Source organism: Octodon degus, unplaced genomic scaffold (assembly GCF_000260255.1).
Source record: "Octodon degus isolate 3935 unplaced genomic scaffold, OctDeg1.0 scaffold00080, whole genome shotgun sequence".
NCBI classification, from domain to species: Eukaryota; Metazoa; Chordata; class Mammalia; order Rodentia; family Octodontidae; genus Octodon; species Octodon degus.
Genome location: NW_004524656.1, coordinates 3,214,458 through 3,236,942, shown reverse-complemented (window position 1 = coordinate 3,236,942; position 22,485 = coordinate 3,214,458). Strand labels below are relative to the sequence as shown.

General features: G+C 41.6%; 1 pseudogene; it reads left to right on the top strand.

Moving 5' to 3' along the window:
* The first annotated feature begins 12,404 nt into the window (after positions 1-12,404).
* LOC101565920 lies at positions 12,405-21,719 on the top strand (annotated as a pseudogene).
* The last annotated feature ends 766 nt before the right edge of the window (positions 21,720-22,485 follow it).

Below are 22,485 nucleotides of genomic sequence, written 5' to 3'. Positions count from 1 at the left end.
GTGGTACCAGGGATTGAACTCAGGACTCTGTGCTTGCCAGGTAAGCACTTATTCCACTGAGGTATTTCCCCAGCCCTCATCCATGGTATTGGTGACATTTTATTCATTCCAATTGTTGAATGATATTCCATTCTTGGTTATCCTGTACTCTGCACCCATTTGCTATTTGTTGGCTATTTGAATTGCTTCCAGGTTTCAACTGTATAAATACTTTTGCTCTGAACCTTTCCATAAAAATTTTGAGTTGATGATTTTTGCATTAACACGTAGAGTGGAATGGTTGGGTAGTATGTCCATGTTATGCTTAACCTTTAAAGAAACTGAAAAAGAAATTGAAATTGATTGTACTAATTTTATCGTTAGCAGAAATATATATATATTTTTAAATGAATACATTATGTGAATAGACATTTCACCAAAGAAAATGTATAAATGGCTAATAAAAGCAGTAAAAATTGCCACATCATTACTCAATAGAAAAATGCAAATTAAAGCATGATGTAACAATCAATACCTACATGAGTGGCTATTATGGTTTGTGTGTATGTGTCCCCACCCCAAAGCCTCATGCAGTTCATGGGGCAGGGCAACTTCTGCAGTTTTGATGAATTATTGTGGGTGTGGATGCTGCGCCTGCCCTGGGCAGGTAATTTGCTTACCATGTAAGTAGGGGAGAGAGGCTAGCCAGCTGCCTGAGCTGCCGCCACTCTTTTTGCTCTCTGCTCTTTGCCATGTGCTGCTCTGTGTGGGAGCCAGCTGAGTATGGACTGAAACCTCCAGTAACTGTGAGCTAAATAAACCTTTCTTTCCTTCATTTTGGGTGTTGGGTATTTGTCCCAGCAATGAGAGAAGAGTCACTGAGACAGTGACTATAACAGAAAGGATAAACAATACCAAGTGTTGATGAGTTTGCTGAGAAACGACCCCCTAAAATGTTTAGTCACTGATGTGTCTGCTCAAATTTCTAACCCAGCTTACTAAGTTACCTCTACGTCTGTGTAGCTAAGTGGGCAATCAGTGATTTGGCTGTAGAGATTGTGCCTATTTTAGCGAAGCTTTGACTCTGTGCTAATTGATCAGAATGTCAGGATAGAAATTGTGTAGGCATATGAGATCTCAGTTTCTTTTTTATTTACTTAGGTCTTCCTCATACACAGCTATTTCCCAGTCCCCAAGGTAAGTATGCAAATTTTATGCATTATTATATAGTTCCCTTATATCCAGTAACTCCCATTAAATTTTTGGCTGATCTCTTACCCCAACTAGGGTTGTAATCTTGGACTAACAAGTTGCAGTGGATTTCCTCAAATTTATTTCCTACAGAATTTATCACTTTTAACTGGAAAAGCCATGTGGTTTCTTTCTTCACTTGTATCAGTCACTGTTTGCTAGAGCAAGAGATAAGAATGAAGATTTTCAAGAATACATAAGAGTTTACAGATTGGCTTACAATGGCTGCCCGTAGAGTTGGGTGTGGAACAGTGCAAAAGGCCTGTCTGTGCACTGGGATTTGAAGGGTTCAGTCAAAGGTCTGGAGCTCCCATGTGAGCCCCATATCAACAGGCTGAAGAGTCTGCACCAGAAGGTTCTCTGCTGAAGAGTCTATGCTGAAAAGTGGGAGACAGAGCGCAAGGTGAAAGCAAAGACTGCAGCTCCCGGGAAGGAAACACAAGCGATCCTGCTCTTTTTGTTTCCCTTTTTATAGTATTGTGGTGATAATCCTTCGTAGGGTGGATCTTCCACACTCAGAGCTATGTAGAGGCAACTTTTGTTTATTAAAATTTTTTAAATTTATCTTAATGAGAAAAAAGACAAAATAACAATGAAACAGTTTCAAAAACAGGTAAGACACTTACAATAATTAATACATTGCATATTGTTGTCTTCATAGTAGTTATTCAGAGGACAATATGTAGACATGATATCTTGACTAAACACTATTAATACAAACTATATTATTATGCTGAGCTGTAAAAGGCTCAAGTCAACAACTTCGGACAATTGCTAATTGTGCTGGTAACTCACTACTATTATGGACTATTGGACTACATTGGGTTATTTTGCAGGGGCAATTTAGTAAGGTGTTATTTACTTCAGCTGATACAATCAATCAACCACCCATCTCCCCATCTTTCAAACCACATCCTACCCCAACCTTCTAACCACCACCTTGACTTGAGCTGACTTCTGGCAACAAAGCTGCCAGTTTTGCAGTTTATCCAGCACTGGAAAAAAACTACAGATTTTTACTTATCAGGTTAGAGCTATGGATGTGAGTAGACCTCATCACAAAAACTAGATTTCTACTGCTCTTACCCAAATCTCTGGTAGCATTCTGGGGATAAATGTTTCCCAATTTATCATCTGTCTTTAATTGATTTACAGCATTCCAACTTGTCATCTGTTTTTAGTTGACTTCCAGAGCCATGAAATGGTTCATTCTGACAATTTTTTTCCCCAAGAATTGTGCTTGTTTTGGAAGTATCCTCTTTACTTTGCTATAGCCCCTCCAGTTACATCTGTAGGTACATGGACACTTACATGCAATATAGTAAAATTTGTCACTATTTTCTTTCTTGGTGTTATGGTTACATGTTTGTGTTCTATCCAAAATCCATGTTGAGATGTAATCTTCAATGACATGGTATGGGGAAATGTGGACTTTTTGCAGTCATTCAGTCATGAGGGTTCTATCTTCACGAATAGGATTAGGTGCCCCAAAAGAAAGGCTTGATTGAGTGAGTTCACCTCTTTGCCCTTCCACTTTCTGTCATGTAAGAACACAGCATTGTTCCCTCTCAGAGTCAAGCATGCAAGTTAGCATTTTTGAAGCAGAGACCTTGCATCAGTACTAGCTAGTGCGATGATCTTGGAGGACGTTCCAGTCTCCAGAACAGTTGTAGCTTTCAGCATAGTGATAGAAGCCCACTGACTGCTGAATGGACACCAGGCTGAGAGCACTGTAAATGAGGCACATGCCAAAGATAATGAAAGGGTAAAAGGAAAGGAACTTACCAAGTATTCAACTTCTGACAGTAAGAACTTGAACATGAGTGCTATTACCAAGTAAAGAAGCAAATGAAGGTTCAGATCTATTTTAGGTAAAGACTGATAAAGAAGAGGTTCAATTCTATTTAAATGTGGATTTGAAATTTGGAAAGAGCTAGTAGAACTGTCCAGTTGGCCATCAGGAGTTTTTTTGTTATTTAAAAATTGAGAAGTTATAAAAATGAGGTATAAAAAGTAAAGCCATATTAATATACTGAGCTGTGAAAGGCTCAGGTCAACAACTTCTGACATTGCCAGTACTGATAACCCATTACTATTATGGACTACTGGACTATATTGGATTATTTTGCTGAATTCACACACCTCCAATATTTAAATGGCAAGGGAACACCTATCTGACAAAACTAAACAAAAAAGGGGGATATAAATGAAGGACCATTTTGTAGTGAAAAAAATATATATCTGTATATACAAAATAGTTAGGATAGATATACAGCTACTTTCTCTTAATTCAATGAGAAGAAAATTTTATCCTAATAGTGTTTGAACAGGATGTCATGTGTGCATCTTGTACTGTGAATAACCACTATGAAGACAACAATATGCAATGTGTTAATTATTGTAACTGTCTATTAACCTGTGTTGAAACTATCTCATTGCTATTCGTCTCTCAATAAAATTCATAGAAAAAAAATTGAGACGTCATGGCCGACATAGTGCCAAGGGGAACTGAGCGCTCCTAGTCAAAGCTCTGAGGTGGGAGATGAGAATCCCGGACAGGGGCACCGCAAAGAGAGGACAGGCAGAGCCCAACTCTGGAGAGTGACCATGCTGAGTAGTTGGACAGGAGCAGGAGAGAGGAGCTACAGAGCCGAAGGGAGAAAGAGACACAGTCAGAGTTTTCTGTGTCTGGTCTCACAATAAGCAAGAACAGATGGGGTCTGGTACTTCCTCCTTTAGATCACATATCTGAGAAAAGTGGATTATTATATTTCTCAAAAGATTTTAGGTGAAATCACTCTTAAAACATTTTGTCCTAAAGCCCAGACAAACAGATCTTTTCCTGTAGATCAAAGGCCAGATACATTCTGTAACCCATTGGCATCGAGCTTGCTTGCCTTTTTAGTTCTTAATCTCATAAGAAAAAACAGTGTAAGTGTTATTTTAAACTCAGTTAAAAAATTAATGTCATCTCAAGTATCACATAGATTAAGACTTTTTGTCTTATCCTGCACAAAACTGATTGTATAATCTACATTGTCTTCCTCAACATCAAAGTGTACAGCAGTGAGTTAAGATAGGCAAATAAAATTGCAAAGTTAAGCTGGACTACAGGAGGCATCTTCGTCGGCTCACAGATGAGAGGATTCAGGATTAGAGAGAGAACAGTGACCTCACTGTATTACTCTGTGAGTTTGAGGTAGAGTTTGGATCAGAACTAAGATCTTCTGACATGAAGTTCTCATGATCCAGAATGTTACCAGTGTTGACACATAATTGCTCTTTCTTATACCAACACAGTTAGGAACTATAATCTGTTTTTTTAAAATAATCTGTTCTTTTTATTGATAGCTAGTTTTTAGTTATGATTCCTTTGTTCATCCAAATGGTTCTAGCTGGTGCCTGTAAACATACTACGATTATATTCAACTTTTTAAAGGTCTTTTTTCATGTTTGGATATATTAAATATGCATAATGGAGATGGTTAAATAAGCATGCCACTAGTTTTCAAACAAAAAATGTCAACCAAGGCAAAATCCATTAATTTGTTGATGATTCACTGGGTGAGTCTTGTAGTATATGTACCAATTACCTTCAAATTATGTTTTCTGAAGCACAAATTGCATTATTACAAACATATAAACTAACATTTTTACAGTTCAATGTTTTTACTAAAGTGGAAGTTCTTAACATCTTTTTTAGATTCAACAAATATGAATGAGGGCCTACTATGTGCTAGGTCCTAGGATCTATAGCAGTAGGTAGGCCCCGGAGGTTCTTTTTCATGAAATATGTAGGATAGAGATGGAGAGGCAGAAAACAAACTCACAAATAAATAAATGATGTATTTTTCGGAGAGTGAGAAGAGGAACAGCATAAAGATTAATAAGAGAAGTGATTCTATACAGTACAATCTATGGTGGCCAGGAAGAGCCTCATTTTCAGGACAGGAGTCCTGGAAAATTTACTCCAAGCTGGAAATTGTGTATATAGAAAATTCATGGTGAAACTCTTTCTGGACAATGTCATTAGCAAGGTGTTAGGTGGTCACAGCAAAGCTTTAACCTCCCAAGTAACCTTCCCTAGATGTTACTTATTCCAAAAAGAATAACAGAACATTTTGGAGATTGAATTTCCTGCACAGGATCTTGAGTTGGGGCTTTAGGGTCAGTTTATAGACTTGTTTATTAATCAGTATTATACACAGGCTTCTGTTGGGGATGGAGACATCTTGGGTGAAGTGGACAAGTGAGGGTCATCTATGAAGGGGGCGCAGCAGTGAGGGAATAATATTTCAATACAGAAAGGGGCCTTGGAGTGATGCACTAGAGCGTCCATTGTAGCTCTCTGAACATGAAATACATATTTGAGCTGAGATCCGGGTGATATGATCCCATCGAAGTCTTGGGTCAATATTGTTATTATCCTGATTTTGTATCTCTGTTTGCTTCTCAGAAGCTCAAAAATGTGAAGTGACTTGCTCTAAGCGACATAGCTACCAGGAAGCAAGATTTTGTGTCTCCTGCTCAGTTTTTTTTTTTTTTTTTTTTTTTTAGTATTCCCTTTGTCAGCCTCCGGTTGCTCTAGTTCGATCCCCACAACACTCCAACCAGCCAAAAGTGCCCTGAAGGCATTCGAGGAGTAAAAAAAAGAAAAACAACAACAACAAAAAAACCTTATTCCTAGTATTCCCTGTATTTATCTTGTTTTATATGCCTGTATTTGTGAAAATGCTATGATTGTATGTTTTTGTAAACACTTTCATGAAGGAGTCGGGAACACTGCCAGGATACTGTATGTATTTCATTGTACAGTAGAATAATAGAAAAAGCCTATAAAGCCATGTTTGCACCTTTGTTCAAATAAGTGAGTATGTATATTTCTGCAAAATAAAGTGTTAGAGTTTACAAAATTTTCAAATAGTATGCTGACAACTTATTTAAAAGAAAAACAAGTGGAACAAATTTCCCTAGATGTTACTTATTCCAAAAAGTCAAAAGGTTAACACAGCCACGCCAAACATCTGCAAATGTTTTCAGACTTCTAATCCCTAATCTTTCTTTGATTTCAGGCATGAGGAGCGAGTACCAGGGTGCCTTGGTCCTCATGGTCAATTGCTTAAAGTTTGTTCCTTTCTTAGTTTTCAACTTTTGAGCCCATCTCAGCCCATTTTCTGTTTATGCTGGGCTCCTGCCAGACAGTGCCTCACATCTTGTACTTCTTTGTATTTTTAAAAGCACCTTTTTGTGGTAGTTCATTCAGTCCCTGCAAAAGTTCTGACAAGTGTTGGTCTGTATTACCTTCGCTGATGAAGGAACTGAAACCCTGGGAATTTAAGTGATTTCAGAGGCGCTGCATCCCTTGAACCTACGTCTTCTGCTCCCAAGGTCACATGTCCTTTCTTTGACCACTTTCCTCACAGAACCTGAGATAGATCTTTGGAGGATGGAAGGGGGTACTATATTAGAGTGAAGACATAGGCATGAGAGGAGGGTAGATATTGCTTCAAATTATTGGGGCAAGTCATGCCACTTCCTTAGATCTGGGTTTGCTCTTTGAAACGATAGAACTGCAGTAAGTTGCAGTTGAGGAATTTCCTCAGCTTTAAGCATCTCTGGTTTTAAGGAAGCAGAAAAAAAAAAGGAAAAAGACAGATTCAAGCAATGAGAAAACAGCAGCCTGAGCCTCAACCATAGCAGCAGCAGCAGCAGCAACAATGAACACCAAACTATCACAGCTCAGTATCCATCACACTAAACATATCATGACTCCCTGTTTGGATTTTCACCAGTCACTGGAATGCCTTCGTCTGGAACACTCCACTGCTCAGGTAACTGCTGGTTTCCTTACTACCAATATCACTGCTTCACACATAATGGCAAACAGACTGAAGAGATCAAATTAAATCCATTTCCACTTTAAGATAGGAAATCTGTTTGGAACAATCAAGTGGGTTTGGAGCAGCAAGCCTGGGTTTTCAATTGCCATCAAATGGTAAATTGCTTAATGTCAATTGGCGTTAAGTGAACCGATTTGTACTCAATTAATATACTGTGGTTGGGAAGGAAGAAAACAATTTCATTTAGCTAGATTGTTCTCTAGGTTCTTTCTGTGTGGAGCTTCAAGCAGTTTGCAGATCTCCTCTCTTACTCTGCCAGTTCTTTATCCAGTATTAGCTGTGTTCTCTGTTGTGGGGAAGGGTAGGCTTGCAAGAGTTTATTTCAGCTTTCTTCATGCTTTGAAGTTCCACTTACGGAATGGTCATTGCAGGGCCACAAGTGAAAACCATTAGTGGTATAAAAGAGTTAATGCAGCTTTCAGAAGCATTTCACTTCCAGCTGGAGCTCAACTTTGGCTCTATCCAAGCCACTGTTAAAAATTTGCCTGACAAGACTCCTAGTGGAGGGTCTTCAAGATCAAAATAGTGCTGAGGTGACTTGTGAGATAAGTGAACACCTCACTGGCTCCATAAAGTCTGGAAACTACCTGATGAAGACAAGCAAGCGCAGAGGAAATATGGGTCACCCAGTGACGGCCAGCTGAAGTGCTGGCATGCAGAAGGTCAGGTAAATCCATGCTGGAGAGACTGCCCAAATCAAAGAACACCCTGTGAACGAGGGCTGGCCAACAGGAGCAGGATGGGAAAGAGAGCAGCCTCATTTTCATACATGTCGATTTAATGCTCCCTTTGATTATTAATTTACATTTATATAGACTCTAAAACTCTGGGTTCTAAAGTGGCTCCAGTGGCTTATATGTATAGTATACCACATTATATAAGCAGTTGGTTCTGCATTTGTAAGCAAAACCTGACCATCTGTATTTAAGTGACAGTATGTGGCTGAGACAGGTCATTTTGAGCTATACCATACTTGAACTGCCTTCCCTGAGTTTTTAAAGAGAACATCAGTATGGTACAGTGTGTCACTTGCTGACCACTTTCATCTGACTCTGTTTGATGCATGGCAGCGCTATTGCCATACGGCCTCCATGATTCATGCATGAGCATAGCTGGATGAGATGTGACGGATCAACATACAGGTGACAGCTCTTTTTCTCCTTTGGTCTGAATATAAATTATACTTTCTAACTCTTTCTATGAGCTTGCCTGAAGAAACACCTCAAGAGAACAAAAATATACATAGTAATTACATCATAGATTGCGTCAAGCTCTGCAAGAATGTTGTCCCTTATTGTTTCTGTGGAGAGATGCAAATAGTAGGAAGGATTCTTCATCTAGAATCAGAAGGCCTCAGACTGAGTCAGAACACTGAAAGTGTGGAGCAGTGTGGTCATAGTCAGGTCATTAAACCTTAATTTCCAAATATAAATTGGAGATACACTGAGTGAAGGCAGTTGTTGAGGAATCACCTGTCACCAGAGACTGTCAGGTCAGGGTCAACTTGGCAGCCCTAGTTGGCTAAGCTGAGGATCCTCCCTCTCTCTCAGAGAGAATGGCCTTCCCAAGTAGAGGAAAACTGTTTGTAGTGGATTTCTAACTGGTAGTTAACTTAGTACAGCAAGCTGAATTAAATGAGCATGGTAGTGGGTGTGGGAGGCCCACCTGAGGGTTGTTACCAACAGTATAAAGGCAGCACAGGAGAAGCTGCCAGAATGCTGTTAGGGATGCTGTTTGCAGAAGCTGATGGAGCTGTTGGAAGCTACTAGTTCTCTTGGGTTGTTCTGTTGGAGAATCTTGTCATGCTGGCTTTCCCGATGAACTTTGAAGCAGTCATCTTGAGCATTACTTTCTGGCTCTGGAGGGGGAGATGGTGCACTGCTCAGCCTCGTGAAAAAGCTTGTAGCACTGGCTTTCATCATCACTGGAGGAGCTGGGGACCTCACTGTTGCTGGCTATGGTACTTTGGGGGGAGCTCTGGTGCTCACCTTGAGCTTTGCTTCCTAGCTCCCATTCAGATCCTTCAGATGGCTAGCACAGATCCTTTTTCCCACTGGCATAGACTTCCTAGCTTCTACCAGTGAACTTTGGGCCTTCCCAGCACAGAACTGTGAAGCAGGCCTGCATGAGACTTTGCTGTGGGCTCTAAGCCTCCAGTTGGACTTATGGGAGGCCTTGTTATGAGCTCTGGGTTTTCATCTAGACTTACCCAGGATATCAGGATCCAGGCCCTTAGCTGGAGTCTTTAGTATTTAGTGTGTGGGTAGATTTTCTGCACTTGTATATGATTCTTGGGTGATTCCTTATAAAACATGTTAAGGAACTAATATTATCAAACATGTCCTGTACTATATTGTTTGCCTTGCAAAAACCCCAAACCATGACACTACTCTTCAATCACAAATATGTCAAAAAAATTGGAGGTGCCTAAATAGGATTGTGTGAGGATGGAACATGATGGTTTATGCACAAAATCTTTGAAACCTCCAAGAATCCAAGAATATACACAAGAACTTGTTGAAACTTTGTTCTTTTTAGAGCATAATTCTCAGAAGTTCCGTAAACTTGCTGGTAGCAGGATCTAACTAATGACTGTAAGATGATTTCTTACTATAAACTTGAAAGATCCGCAGAAATCCGATGCTGCTACTCATCTTAGCCTCCCTTATGTTAGGAAAATCTACATGTGTTGTCCTCCTAGACAATAATTTCTCAGTCTTGGCACTATTGACATTTTAATGGGATAATTCTTTGTGGTTGGGGACAGGCCCAAGTGTTGTCAGATATTTATTTAGTAGCATTCCTGGTCTCTACCCACAAGATATAAGTAGCGCCCTTCCTCAGTAGTGATAGTTAATAGTGTCTCCAGACAGTGCTAAGCATCCTTTGGGGGTGGGAGCAAAAACATGCAAGGTTGAGAACCATTTACTTTGGGAAATTCATGAAAGCAAGTTCTACTATCACGTCACCACATGCAGTCTTACTAGGTACTCAATAAAAAGCAGCTGGGTAAAACTGACTCAACAGCAAAGTTTCACTTTGGTGTAAGAGCTATCTCCTGCCAACACAAGAGCCTTGGTTAAAGTAGCCAAATTGAAAATTATATGAAGCATGGTGTAGTTGCTAAGCAAGCCTCAGGCTCAATAGGGAAATATTTGTCGGTAAAGAATAAAAGTTCTTGCCATACCCAATGCAAATTATAAGAGGCAATTGAAGCTCTCCCAGACTGCTGTAGGGTGCCCAAGGAGTTGGACTGAGAGAGCTGAGAATGTATTTGCTGTCTGTCACTTTTCATGTTCTCTCATTTGCTGGCAGCCCCCTTAGCCTGAGATTCATTCACAATATCATTTTCCAATTAGTGTTGGGTTGCTGACTTTTGCACACTCAAGTTCTTGGAGGTTTTCTGACAGACATGTGGAGGTTGTTACTCTGCTAGAGTCTTGAGACTCCAGCTGTCCCTGCAGATCCAGGCAGGGAGAGAAAGAAAGGAGTCAGGCGGTCTTAGTTATTTAATGGATGAAGGACCACCGGTTTAGAGCTTCTGGTGAAGTGGATCTTCTCTTAATCCAACGGGCAGAAGGAGCATCAACCCCAGAAGTACTCAAACACAGCACATCCTCTGAGCCCCCCAGCTGGCCTTTGAAGTACCTTTGTGTCCCTCAAAAAAATGTTGCACTCCTCAGAGGCAGAAATTCTCTTCAGGTCCTTCTTTAGCTAAAGCAAACAAAGGTCTGCTTTGTAAAGCCATCCTGCCTTTCTCTGCTCTCTTTAGCAGCAAAATGCCTTAACAGAGTGACTAATATTAGTAGCTAATATTGCTTGCTCCCATAGCCCCTCTCTCATTTTCCTTGCACTCACCATAGTCAGAATCTTCCACTTCACCAGGAAGAAAGTTGCTCTAGCCAAGGGAACCAGGACTTGCCAGTTGCTAAATTCAGGCTCGGTCTTCATCCCCATCTCAATCTATCAGCAGTCGTTTAACTCGGGAGACCATCTGCCTTTCTTTAGTTACTTTCTGGACGTGGCTTGAGGGCAGCATGTTTCCTGGTCCCCCTTCTCTCTCCAGAGGCTGTTGTTTCTCTGATGGGTGCTAGTCTTGCTCTATCTTTTCCAATCAGCAATCTATTCTTCAAAACTCTCTTCTTTCTTTTACTTTTCTCCTTTTTTGTCTTCTATGCATTAGTCTTATAACTATAAATTCTACTCACTGGAAGCCCATATATTTGTGAATCTGGCCTGAAAATCTTACATGAACTATCCTATGCCTAATTACCAATTAAAAATCTCTACTTGTATGACTCACAGGGTCCTAAAGGTAGTATCTCAAAAATTGAACAACTGATATCTATCTCTTTAAAACTTATTTCCCTATTCTACTCTTTCTTGGTAAATAGCTACTTTTTCTTCCAATTCCCCAGGTTAAGAATGTTGGCATTCTTTCCCTCAGAATCCACAACCAACCCTTCAACAAAGTCTAGGTATACTGTACCTGCAAAATAACCTCAGATCCAATTTGCTTGTTAACAGTCTCACCACTCACCACCTTGATCCAAGTCACCAGCATCCCAGGACATTACAGGGCCTCCTAACTTGTGACTTCCTTGTGCCCATCTTTGCCTGCCTCTGTAACCTCCTCCTACTCTAGCCCCAACAGAGAAGCTAATAAGATGATTTTGAAACCTCGGCCAAATCCCAAGGGGACCCATGTTACTCAGAGGAAAAGCTAAAGGCTTTCCTGTATCCTACAATTTCCACATCTGAGGTATTGCTGTTGTTCCAGCCCAATAGTTTTCCTTTGGTTCCTCCTCAAGCCTGCTCACTCCTCTCCTGCGATAATGTCCTTATTTTTCTCTTCACCAAACACATCAAGAATTATCAGGTTGCAGGGCCTTTGTTGTTACTTTTCGCCAAAATGTTTTCGTTTGATATATTTACAGTGGTCACTTACTGAACTCTTTCAAGCCAAATAGTGAGCTCCTTTAAATGGTCAGAATTCCTAAGCAGTTTCTTTAAAGTACTCATCACTTTTTAAGTCCTTATCCTTTTTATATCACTGAAGCCACATTGATCATTTTTGACCTTCTCATCCTGCTTCTTCTTCCACAGCATAAAACTCATGGATGTAAGAAGCTTGAATTTTTTTTCAGGCTCAGGCTGCCTTAAGGCATGGGGAGCTGGGGATCAAACCATGGTCCCCCGCCCCTGACTGGGTTTGACCCAACAGGCGTTTAACAACTGAGCTAACTGGTCACTGCCTTCAGCCCATTCAGGATCATGGCGACAGCAGAGGTATTGAACATTGGCAAAAAACTCTATGAGGGTAAAACAAAAGAAGTCCACGAATTGCTAGATAGTTCAGGAAAAGTTCTCCTGCAGTCCAAGGATTAATTAATCTGTAATTTCCAGATTACAGCTGGAAATGCAGCCAGAAAATATCATCTGGAAGGAAGAGCTGCCATCTCCAATAAGATTGCCAGTTGTGTTTTCCAGTTGTTACAGGAAGCAGGTATCAAAACTGCTTTCACCAAAAAATGTGAAGAGACAGCTTTCATTGCACGGCAGTGTGAAATGATTCCAGCTGAATGGGTTTGTGGAAGAACAGCAACTGGTTCTTTTCTCAAAAGAAATCCTGGCATCAAGGAAGGATTTCAGTTTTACCCACCTAAGGTGGAGCTATTTTTCAAGGATGATGCTAATAATGATCCATAGTGGCCTGAGGAGCAGCTAACGGCTGCAAAATTTTGCTTTGCTGGACTTGTTATAGGCCAAACTGAAGTGGATATTGTGAGTTATGCTACATAAGCTATGTTTAAAATACTGGAGAAATCCTGGTTGCCCCAGAACTGTACACTGGTTGATATGAAGATTGAATTTGGTGTTGATGTGACTACCAAAGAAATTGTTCTCACTGATGTTATTGATAATATTCCTGGAGACTCTGGCCCTCAGGAGATCAAAGCCAGCAGAAGGACAAGCAGTCTTACAGTGACCTCAAGGAAGTAACCCCTGAAGGGCTCCAGATGGTAAAGAAGAACTTCAAATGGTTTGCAGAGAGAGTACAGTTGCTTCTGAAATCAGAAAGCCATGCCAATAAACCACTACTATTATACTACTGGACTATGTTGGAATATTTTGCTGAATTCACGCACCTACAATATTTAAATGACAATGGAATACCCTTCCCTGACAAAACTAAACAAAAAAGGGGATACAAATAAACAACCATTTTGTATCTATATATTCAAAATAGTTACAATAGATATATAGCTGCATTCTCTTAATTCAATGAATAGAAAGATTTGTTCTAATAGTGCTTGTGGACAGGATATCATGTCTGCATCTTGTACTATGAATAATCACTAAGAAGACAACAATATGCAATGTATTAATTATTGGAACTGTCTTACTGATTAGTTTTGAAACTGCCTCATTGCTATTTGTTTCTCAATAAAATTATTAAAAAAAATTTAAATGTGAGAAGGAAAGTTTCAGTTGGAAGAAGTAGTTCACATATTCACAGCAGTGTTTGAGGGCTGATTTTCTAGTACTGTTTTTGCCCCTGCCTTGCAGAATTTCACATCCTGTACGCAAGAAATAAATACAAGATTTAAAAAAAAAAAAGAAAACCAGTGCAGGGTTGTAGTGTTGACGGGCTCGACTTCTGATCTTGGTCTCTGTGAAAAAAATCAAGAAGCCTTGTGGAAATTAGGGGATTCTCCATGAACTTCGAGTGACATCTGCCCATAAAGGCCCAGATGAGACGTTGAGGATTAAAGCTGAGTATGAAGTGGGTGGCATTCCAACTGTGTTTGTGGCAGTGGTGGACAGAAGCAATGGCTTAGGCCCAGGGATATCTGGTTACACTGCATGTCCAGTTATCAGCTGTCCTCCTCTCACATCAGACTGGGCAGCTCAGGATGTGTGGTCTTCTCTGAGGCTACCCAGTGGGCTGTTTGACCATGCTTTCTCCAGAAGGCTCAGCTCAGTTTGCTGCTCAGATATTTGGATTAAACAACCACTTTGTATGGGCCAAACCACGAGCAAGCATACTGAACACATGGATTTCCTTGAAACAGGCTGGTGAGGCTGGGGAGAAGGCTCAGTAGAATAAGTGCTTCCTGGGCAAGTGCAAGGGTCTGAGTTTAAACCCCGGTTCCATAAAAATAAAAAAAAGAAAGAAAGAAAGAAAGAAAAAGAAACAGGCTTAAAAGAAAATCAGAGAATCCAGTTTCTAAGAATGTCATTTCGTTGGGTTCGGGAGTCCTATACATTCCCAGTTTAGCTGCAGAAAAAATAAGCAAAATAGAAAAAAAAAATGATTCTTAGAGAAAACAGATAAAATTGATACTGAATAAATGTTTCTCTAGATATACACAGAAAAAAAAAGAACCTTGAATTTTTGTGTTCTGTATCCCTAAACTTCACCAGCTCCCAACCTGTATTTGATGTTTAGTAATATTTATTGAGGGCATGGATGAATGAAACTTTAGCTCTATCTGTAAAAATTAAACATGAAAGAGTGACCGCTCAGCAAATTCCTGAAAGCTGACAGGATGGTGATGTTTCTTTGTTAAAGAAAACGTCCAAGCTTCAAAATGGGACTGCAGATGTCACCGCTTCTCATTCTAGTGTGAAATACGACTTTTTCTATTAAAAATGAGAGATTTAAGTTTGTTGAACATTTCCAACTTTAGAAGTCTGCTACTTTGTTAATGAGCCAAGGTATTTGTTTTTAATGAGCCAAGGTATTTTTTTTTTTTTTTTTTTTAATGTTCGGTTCCACTCAACAAACCTTGATTGCTCCTTGCTATATACCACGCTTTCTTTTTGAAGACATACAGATTGCGGAGATGTGGTCCTGTCCTCAGAATGCTTGCTGACTTTTAGAGCGGCATGCAGACCATAATTTGTGCTCTCAAATTCTAAAAGTATTGATAAATGGTCAAATGCTTCTATTCTTATCCAGAGAGTGAAACCAAATGAAAACAGTAACACCCTCAGGCCAAATATGTGTGTAAACTCCTGTCCAGGACTGTGCTGGGACCAGCCAGCAGTGTGTGTCTCGAAGAGAAGAGCGGAGATGATGCCTTCACAGAAGTGGAAGCCAAGTGCGTGCGGTGGAGATGGGAGACACATCTGAGTCACATCTTGGGGGGGAGGTAATCACCATCGAGAGATTACTGCTGAGCATAGCAGGTGGAAGGGTAGGACACTGAAAACGAGAAGAAATAGCCACAGCCAAATGTAGGCTGGAAATAGCAGCACTGTGGAAGAATTTGGAAAAGAGGGTTGAGGGGAAAGCCAGACAATATTTGGTAATATTTGTTATTCTTGCTTATTTGTTTTTCAATAGGATTAATCAACAGTGGCCCTTTTGTTTTTATTATAGCAAATAGTAAAACACTATCTAAATCTCATATTCCTCACTTGTTATGCAATATTCATGCAAAGGATTTTGGAATCCTCCAAGAGAATTTATTTATAGTAACTTTTTGGTGTATTTCCATGTTTCTTTCAGTCTTTGAAAATTGATAATCCACATGGCGTCTGTGAGACTTTCTAGTAGCCATCTAACAGAACAACCTATTGCTCTCTCCTGATGGACAACACAGTTTACTGTAAGTGGCTTTTCACCATCATGATGGAATTTCCCCTATTCTTTCTCTTTTCCCATAAAGCCCATGTCTGCTGATCTCCAGGGTTTGATAAAAGGTCCCTCTCATCAGCTCAAGCAGCCTGAGCTCTGTCTGAGCAGGATTCCAGTAAGGATGGCTACAAACTGGATAACAGCCTGTCTCTCCAAATAGCACAGGCTTCTAGTCCTTAAAGACATACTGCATTTTGGCAGCTGGAGCTGGTACATATACCTAGAATGGTTATAAAACCAAGTCTTCAAAATGCAGGCCGTTATGACAAGAGTTCAAAGACCTGATCTCCTGAAAAATAAATAACGCAGCTGATACTAACCTACCCACAGTCTATTTTAGCAGAGTTATATCATGATGTGGGTCACAAACCAAAGGCCAACAAAAGAGTCAGATTCCAAACATTTCAGGGCCAGGAGATATTAATAGTTATCTGTTTCAATTGTCTCCTGTTTTACAAACAAAGAACTAGAAGTCAGAAGTGGTAACAGCTTCACAGAGGTCTATGAAAGGCAGAATTTGGACTTGAACACAGGACTACAGTTCTTTTCCCAACGGAAGGTAGCTGTGGCTCCAGGCCTTTCTGTGCAAGTGTTTCCTCACTGACTGAGCATTGGCCCTCACGTTCTTTAGAGGCATCTGCATGTACCCTCTTTTAAACACAGTACCACATAGGTGCCTAAAGCCATCTTGGGTGTCTGGGCTCACTTTGCAGACGCCATGAGCTTTTCTGTCCCTCTTCTGGGTTACTGCACTGTGCAGCTTAGGAGCTCAATGTGTTAGTTCCTTTCTTTTCCAATACAAAATATATTTGATCAATTGAATTGTTGTGATTGGGAGAGAACAAGAATATTGATGGAAGGTTTTAAGTGTTCACGCAACTCATCCGTGTGAGCGAATTGGAGAAAATACAGAAACTAAGAGCGCACAGGACAATAAACGAACGGAAAGACAAAGGGCGATGAAGATGACCGCATTTAAGGAAAATATCACACTTTAAGGCACACAGCCAGTTCTTGTTTAAGTGCAAACATTAGTCCTGAGTGTGGCACATGTGTTAGGCCTGTGCAAGTGATTATGCAAGTTAATTAAAAAGAGGGAAAAGCTGGGTAACAGGGGTCCAAATGGAAGTGCTCCCAAAGACTTCCCTCCTTTTTGGTCTGCGTGTGGAGAAAGATGTGGATGTCATTTGTACTGGAGCTGGAGGAGGAAGGTACATAGCCCAGGGTAGTGACTGAGGCAGACAGGGTTCATCTCTGGCGCTGTGCCGACGGGGTTGATTCTCAGGGGATTAGCCCAGCAAACATCCTGGGAGTACTGTTTGCTGCTGCTCTTTCATTTCTCCTGTGGAGACCTCACAAAATACCATTTCTGCAGTCAACCCAGCCACAGCCTCAGGGCAGCCCAGATGCCCCTCTGCCTCCCCAGGCCTGACTGGTCTGGTAAGAAGCAGCACAGCCAGCCATGGCACTGCCCTTGCTCGGCTGCTTCTCTGGAGAGAGTGAGCGAGCAGGTCATCTTGGCTACAAGCTGTGGAACCACTCAGGCTTTGTCCCCACTTCCCCAGCAAGCCCTGTGGAACTTGGACAAGTTGGGGCTGGGGCTTAGATGCAGGGGAGGCTTGGGGGCTGCACCCAGCAGAGTCCCTGGCACAACGCCAGGCCAGAGCGGCCTGCTGCTGCGTGCAGGAAATATTGAACATTCTGAGTCTTAAAGAGAAAACCTGGAACGGTTCCAAGATTACACTTAATGCATCTGCTGGGAGCTTCGAGAAGGGAGACTGGGGGATTCTGCAAAAATAACCCTTGCGTGGCCAGCAGAGCACAAAGCATAGGCAGGGCCCAGGTCATAAGCAAAAGGAGACATCACCTCTTACCTCTGGCCGTACATACTACTTCCAAAGCTCATTCATTCTGAGATACCTGTTTGTTCTTCTTTGTAATTCTGGGCAGTAGGTAGGGAACGTTGTTTAAGTTAAATTCCTGACTTATGCATCTCTATGTTTCCTTCAGCACTTAATCTAATCAGCTAGCCAGTGAATGGCAAATAAATAAATGGATAGATGAATGAATCAACTTCCATCTTATAAGGGAGGAAAATAACTCAGAATAGTTAAGGCTGTTGGAAACTACTAAACACCTTTATGGAACACCTATGACATTCTAGTGACCTCAGCAGACCTTGGCAAGCCATGTCCCCCCTGGAGGCCCTAGACACAAATAACTGTTAAGTAATTGTGCAGTTTGGACATGTATGCTGTTTGTGGCCATTGCAATGGCTAGAGGAGAGAGAAAAGAGATTGACTCAAAACAAGAGGATGTGAGAGGGGCTTTCCCACTCATGGGATTAAAGGTGTGAGCACCACACCTAGTACCGCTTACTGGAGTAAGCAGTACTCAAACTGTAGTCATTCAGCTCCTTGCTTTATTTTGCCTTTCCTCTGACCAAGAAAGCAAGAAAAGTCTCTCTCGTTTTTCTTTTCCTTGCCTGTATCCTGACTTGTTGCCAATTGATTCCTGAAGCTCTGTGTCATCAGGATTATGTCATTCAACTTAAAGTTAGTTTAACCGTTTAAATTATTTTATGGGATGGATATTTATTTAAGGTAGGAACAGCTGATAAACTTTCCTGGGGATGAGGGAGGAACAAGAAGATGAGGAGCATGAAGTCTCCGATCTCTCTGATGTTGTGGGGGATAAGATGATTAGGGAGACAGGAAATAGGGAGAAACTGAACAGATGACTGGAAACTGTGGAAAAGAAGAACTCTTTCACAGTTTGCTTTTTTAAGTGTATGCCTACATTAATATAAATACTCTATAATATATGCATGCACACGCATGTATATATGTATGTACATATGGATATGTATGCCTTCACATGCACAACACAAACACCAACACTGTCTTTACATCTGTAGCTACAATGGAATACATAGCTATAAAATATTTTTCAATCTTTTATTTATTTATTTGGTACAGGGTCTCGCTGCATAGCTTAGACTCCTACTGATTCTACTTTCTCAGCCTACCCAGCACTGGAATTACAGGTGTGAGCCATCACATCTGGTTTTGGTGGCTGGCCCTAGTAAGCCTGGATTCTGGGACCAGCACAACATGTTGTGCTGGGGATCAAACCCGAGTCCTTGTGCTTGCCAAGCAGGTGCTTAGACCGCTGAGCTATCTCCCCAGTCTGGGATGCATAGCTTTTACCAGCTCTTTGTGCACTAAACAATTCTATAATGTTTCTTCCTTTATATTTGTGAGTGTGCAACTTCAAATTTTATTAAAATTCTAACTTGCTCATAGTCTGATTTCTTTAAGGCTTCATCTAATTGTCTTGGGCTCAGGGCTCCCAACTTGGGGTCATGTGCCAAGGCAGAAATTTCACTACGTAATTGAGAGATAGTGATAAATGAATGTATAAGTAGCAACAGATTTCGAGGCTCTGCACTCTTGTGGAAGAATAGTTTGAAAAAGTAATTATTCCATGAAACATGCTTGCATTATTTACAAAGGCAATGCATGCAGTTCCGTCTACAAAGGCTGTTGAGCGTTTGGATAGGGTTTGAGCATGTTCCTTGCATGATCATGTGTTGGATGCTTGGTTCCTAAGTTGGCAGAATTAAGAGGTGTTGGAAACTTTAAGAGATGGGGCACAGTGGGAAGTAATTAGGTCACTGGAAACATTGCTTTCAGTAGAGATCTGCTAGGCCCACAGATTAAGGTAGGTCGTAAGAAAACGAGTTATAAAAAGAGTAAGACTCTCCCTCTCTCTGGCTTCTGGCTTTACCATGCGGTGTCCCCCTCTCAAATACTCTTGCTAGTGTAACACCATGCACCTGGAGGCCCACTGGAGATAAGCAAAATTCAGTGTCATGCTCTTGAACTTACAGAACTGTGGGTTATATAAATCCTATTTGTTCTTTCTACATTCCACCCTCCGCTATTTTGTTACAGCAATGGAAACCTGACTAAAATAAACACAATCACAGGAAATCCAGGCATTCCCAAAACATATACTTGTGTAGTGGCATGTTCCCTAAACTGAGAGACGTGATTTTAACCACTGAGCTCCACGTGCCCACAACATAAGTGTGTGTGACAGTGACCTCTTCAGGGAGGTCTTCCATCATTCTCTTGTCTGATTCGCCTGCCCTATCTTCACTTCTTGAGAGCAACGTACAAGGGGATTTACCTATCTCTCTCACCCTGCATGGATGAAAGCATCTTAAGAGAAGTGACAAGGTCTTACTTATTTTTTACCTTGAATGAAAGGGTGAATGAATGATGTGTCCTTCTAAACCTGTGCACCGAGGGAAGTGTCTTGTACAAATAAACCACAATAAACACTGGCAACATTTGTGTGTGAGTAAGGAGATGGAGATCAGCTGTGTAGCATGACACAGGTTTTCTGTTTAAATGTCCCAAAGCCTGTGACACCATCCCCATTGTCACACTGCTTTTCACACCCTAAGGGGAAAAACACAAACGTGAAGACCTGGAGGCCCCAGAAGAGTCCACACATTCCCCATGTTCACTGGGGGAAGGGGAATGAGGCACAGAACCCTGGGCTCAGATGTCAGCCCCACCTCCTCCTGTAAAACCAACTCCTTCTTTTTTCTCTTCACACTAGAAACTGCCTGAGTATTTATATATCCCAGGGCCTCTATGTAAATCTACATTCCATAAATCCCAAACCATTCCTTCTGTTTCAGAGTAAGGGGTTGAACAAGATACATGACTTTTTGTTTTTCATAGCTAGAAAATGGCTTTTAAAAATCCATTCTACATTTTCTTTTTTCTTTTTCTTTCTTTTCTTTTTTCTCTTTTCTTTCTTTTTTCTTTTTTTTTTTGTATTTTAGGGAAGGGTCTACAGGGTGTTCAGGGTCTCACTACTAGATTGGACTCGTAGTGATTCGCCTGTTTACAGACCCCCAAGAGCTGGGCTTACAGGAGAGCGCCACCAAGCCCAGTCTCAATTACCAAGTCAGTGAGCCCCGGGGGTGGGGTGGGCATGGCAGGCCCGGGATCCAAGGCTCAGCCATTGCACCTGCTTGCAAGAGCTTTAATCCGCTGAGCTATTTGGCCAGCCCTCATTCTATCTATCTATCTGTCTGTCTGTCTGTCTGTCTGTCTGTCTGTCTATCTCCCAGGCCCTCAGTCCACATTTTCTAACAGCAGTCTTGTCTTCATGCAAACTTCAGATCTCTGAGGCTGCGCCTTCGCCCTGGTCTCCCTCTCCCCTGCGAAGTCCAGAGAATTAGCTGCTTCTCCTCGCCTCTGTCTTCCCATAGACTTATCTGATTCCAGGTCTGTTCAGACACCACCAGCTTCTCCCAAGTCTTGCATATCTCCCCTCCTGCAGCTAGAATTTTACGGCGCTAATCGGCTTTTGCTGCTTTCCTTGCAGCGAGTCCCTTCCGCGTCAGCTCAGCCCTCCGCACTCCCACCCTCACCTTCATGGTGCGCAGGCCTATTAAATGGGGTCCAGTCCGATTTCTGGCACCCAATAAATCTAAATTTTCAAGCTTGGGAAGCCGGGTTCACTCACTGGCACCCAGATAAATGAGTCCTCCGTGAAAAACCTACACTGGTCATTACTCAAGACTCTCCTGAAACCCAATACGGGGCTTCCTGATTTAGGAGGTCAAAATGTCCCTTTAGTTGCTCACCCCCTGGGAACGAACTCCTCGAGCCCTCACACAGCCCCTTCAGTCTTCCTGATCCGTGCACCTGTCCATGCAGGTGTTCAGAGTGCTGGAGCCCCTGGGTAACCGCCCAGCAGCGTCCCCTGGATTTAATATCCCACACATGCATCACACTGCTTGGGGCCAGGGCTTGCGAGCAGAGCGGAACAATGGGCCTGGCGCAGAGGCCTCCTTGTTCGCAGCCAGCGCCACCAAGGACGGCTTCTCTCCCCAGCCAGCCGGCAGCATACCTTGAGCCTTTGGGGGTTACCGCTTCAGCACCCTAAATCTAGCTCTTTCAGATGATTGACAGCAGGCCTAAAATTGTGTGTGTATGTGTGTGTGTGTGTGTGTGTGTGTGTGTGTGTTGGGGGATGTCCGGGAAAGGGATGGAGTTTTCAGAGGTTGAGGCAGCTGAGAGCCGGTTAGCTTCCTAGAAGACGTTGGGAAGGAGCCCTTGAGATCCAGAGCTGCTGCAAGAGGTGGGGCCCAAGGTCTGTGTTTTACTCCCTGGAAAGGCTGAGAGGCCTGAGTTGCACTGGGGAAGCTGAGGACTGTTTGTATTTACTTATTTAGTATTTTGATCCATGAAATTATCCCCTTTCCCTTCATCAGCCTTCTGCTTATGCACAATAAAAATTAATTACAGTGAACCTTTATAAGCGACTCTAACACTCAACAACCCAGCAACAGCTTTATGGCCACTAGCTGGTCCAGAACTTAATATCTGATCAGGAAATGACAATTGCAGCAGACAAATGTCTCTAAAATCAATGTGCCTGGCTTTGACGTCTGTGGAGTAAACCAGAAACTAACAGAAGGCTGTACTGGGCTAGAGTACCAGTTATTTAATTGGGCATTAATCCAGGTGTTGTTCTCCTGGTGTTTTGTAAGCATGATTAACAGCTCTGTTGGTTTATTTTAAGTGGAAGGTCCTTAGTAATGAGAATAGGCCTTATCTAGTAAGTTCCACATCTCAAGAATGAAGTCTGAGGTTTCTGTGAGAAAAACTTGGGCCCCAA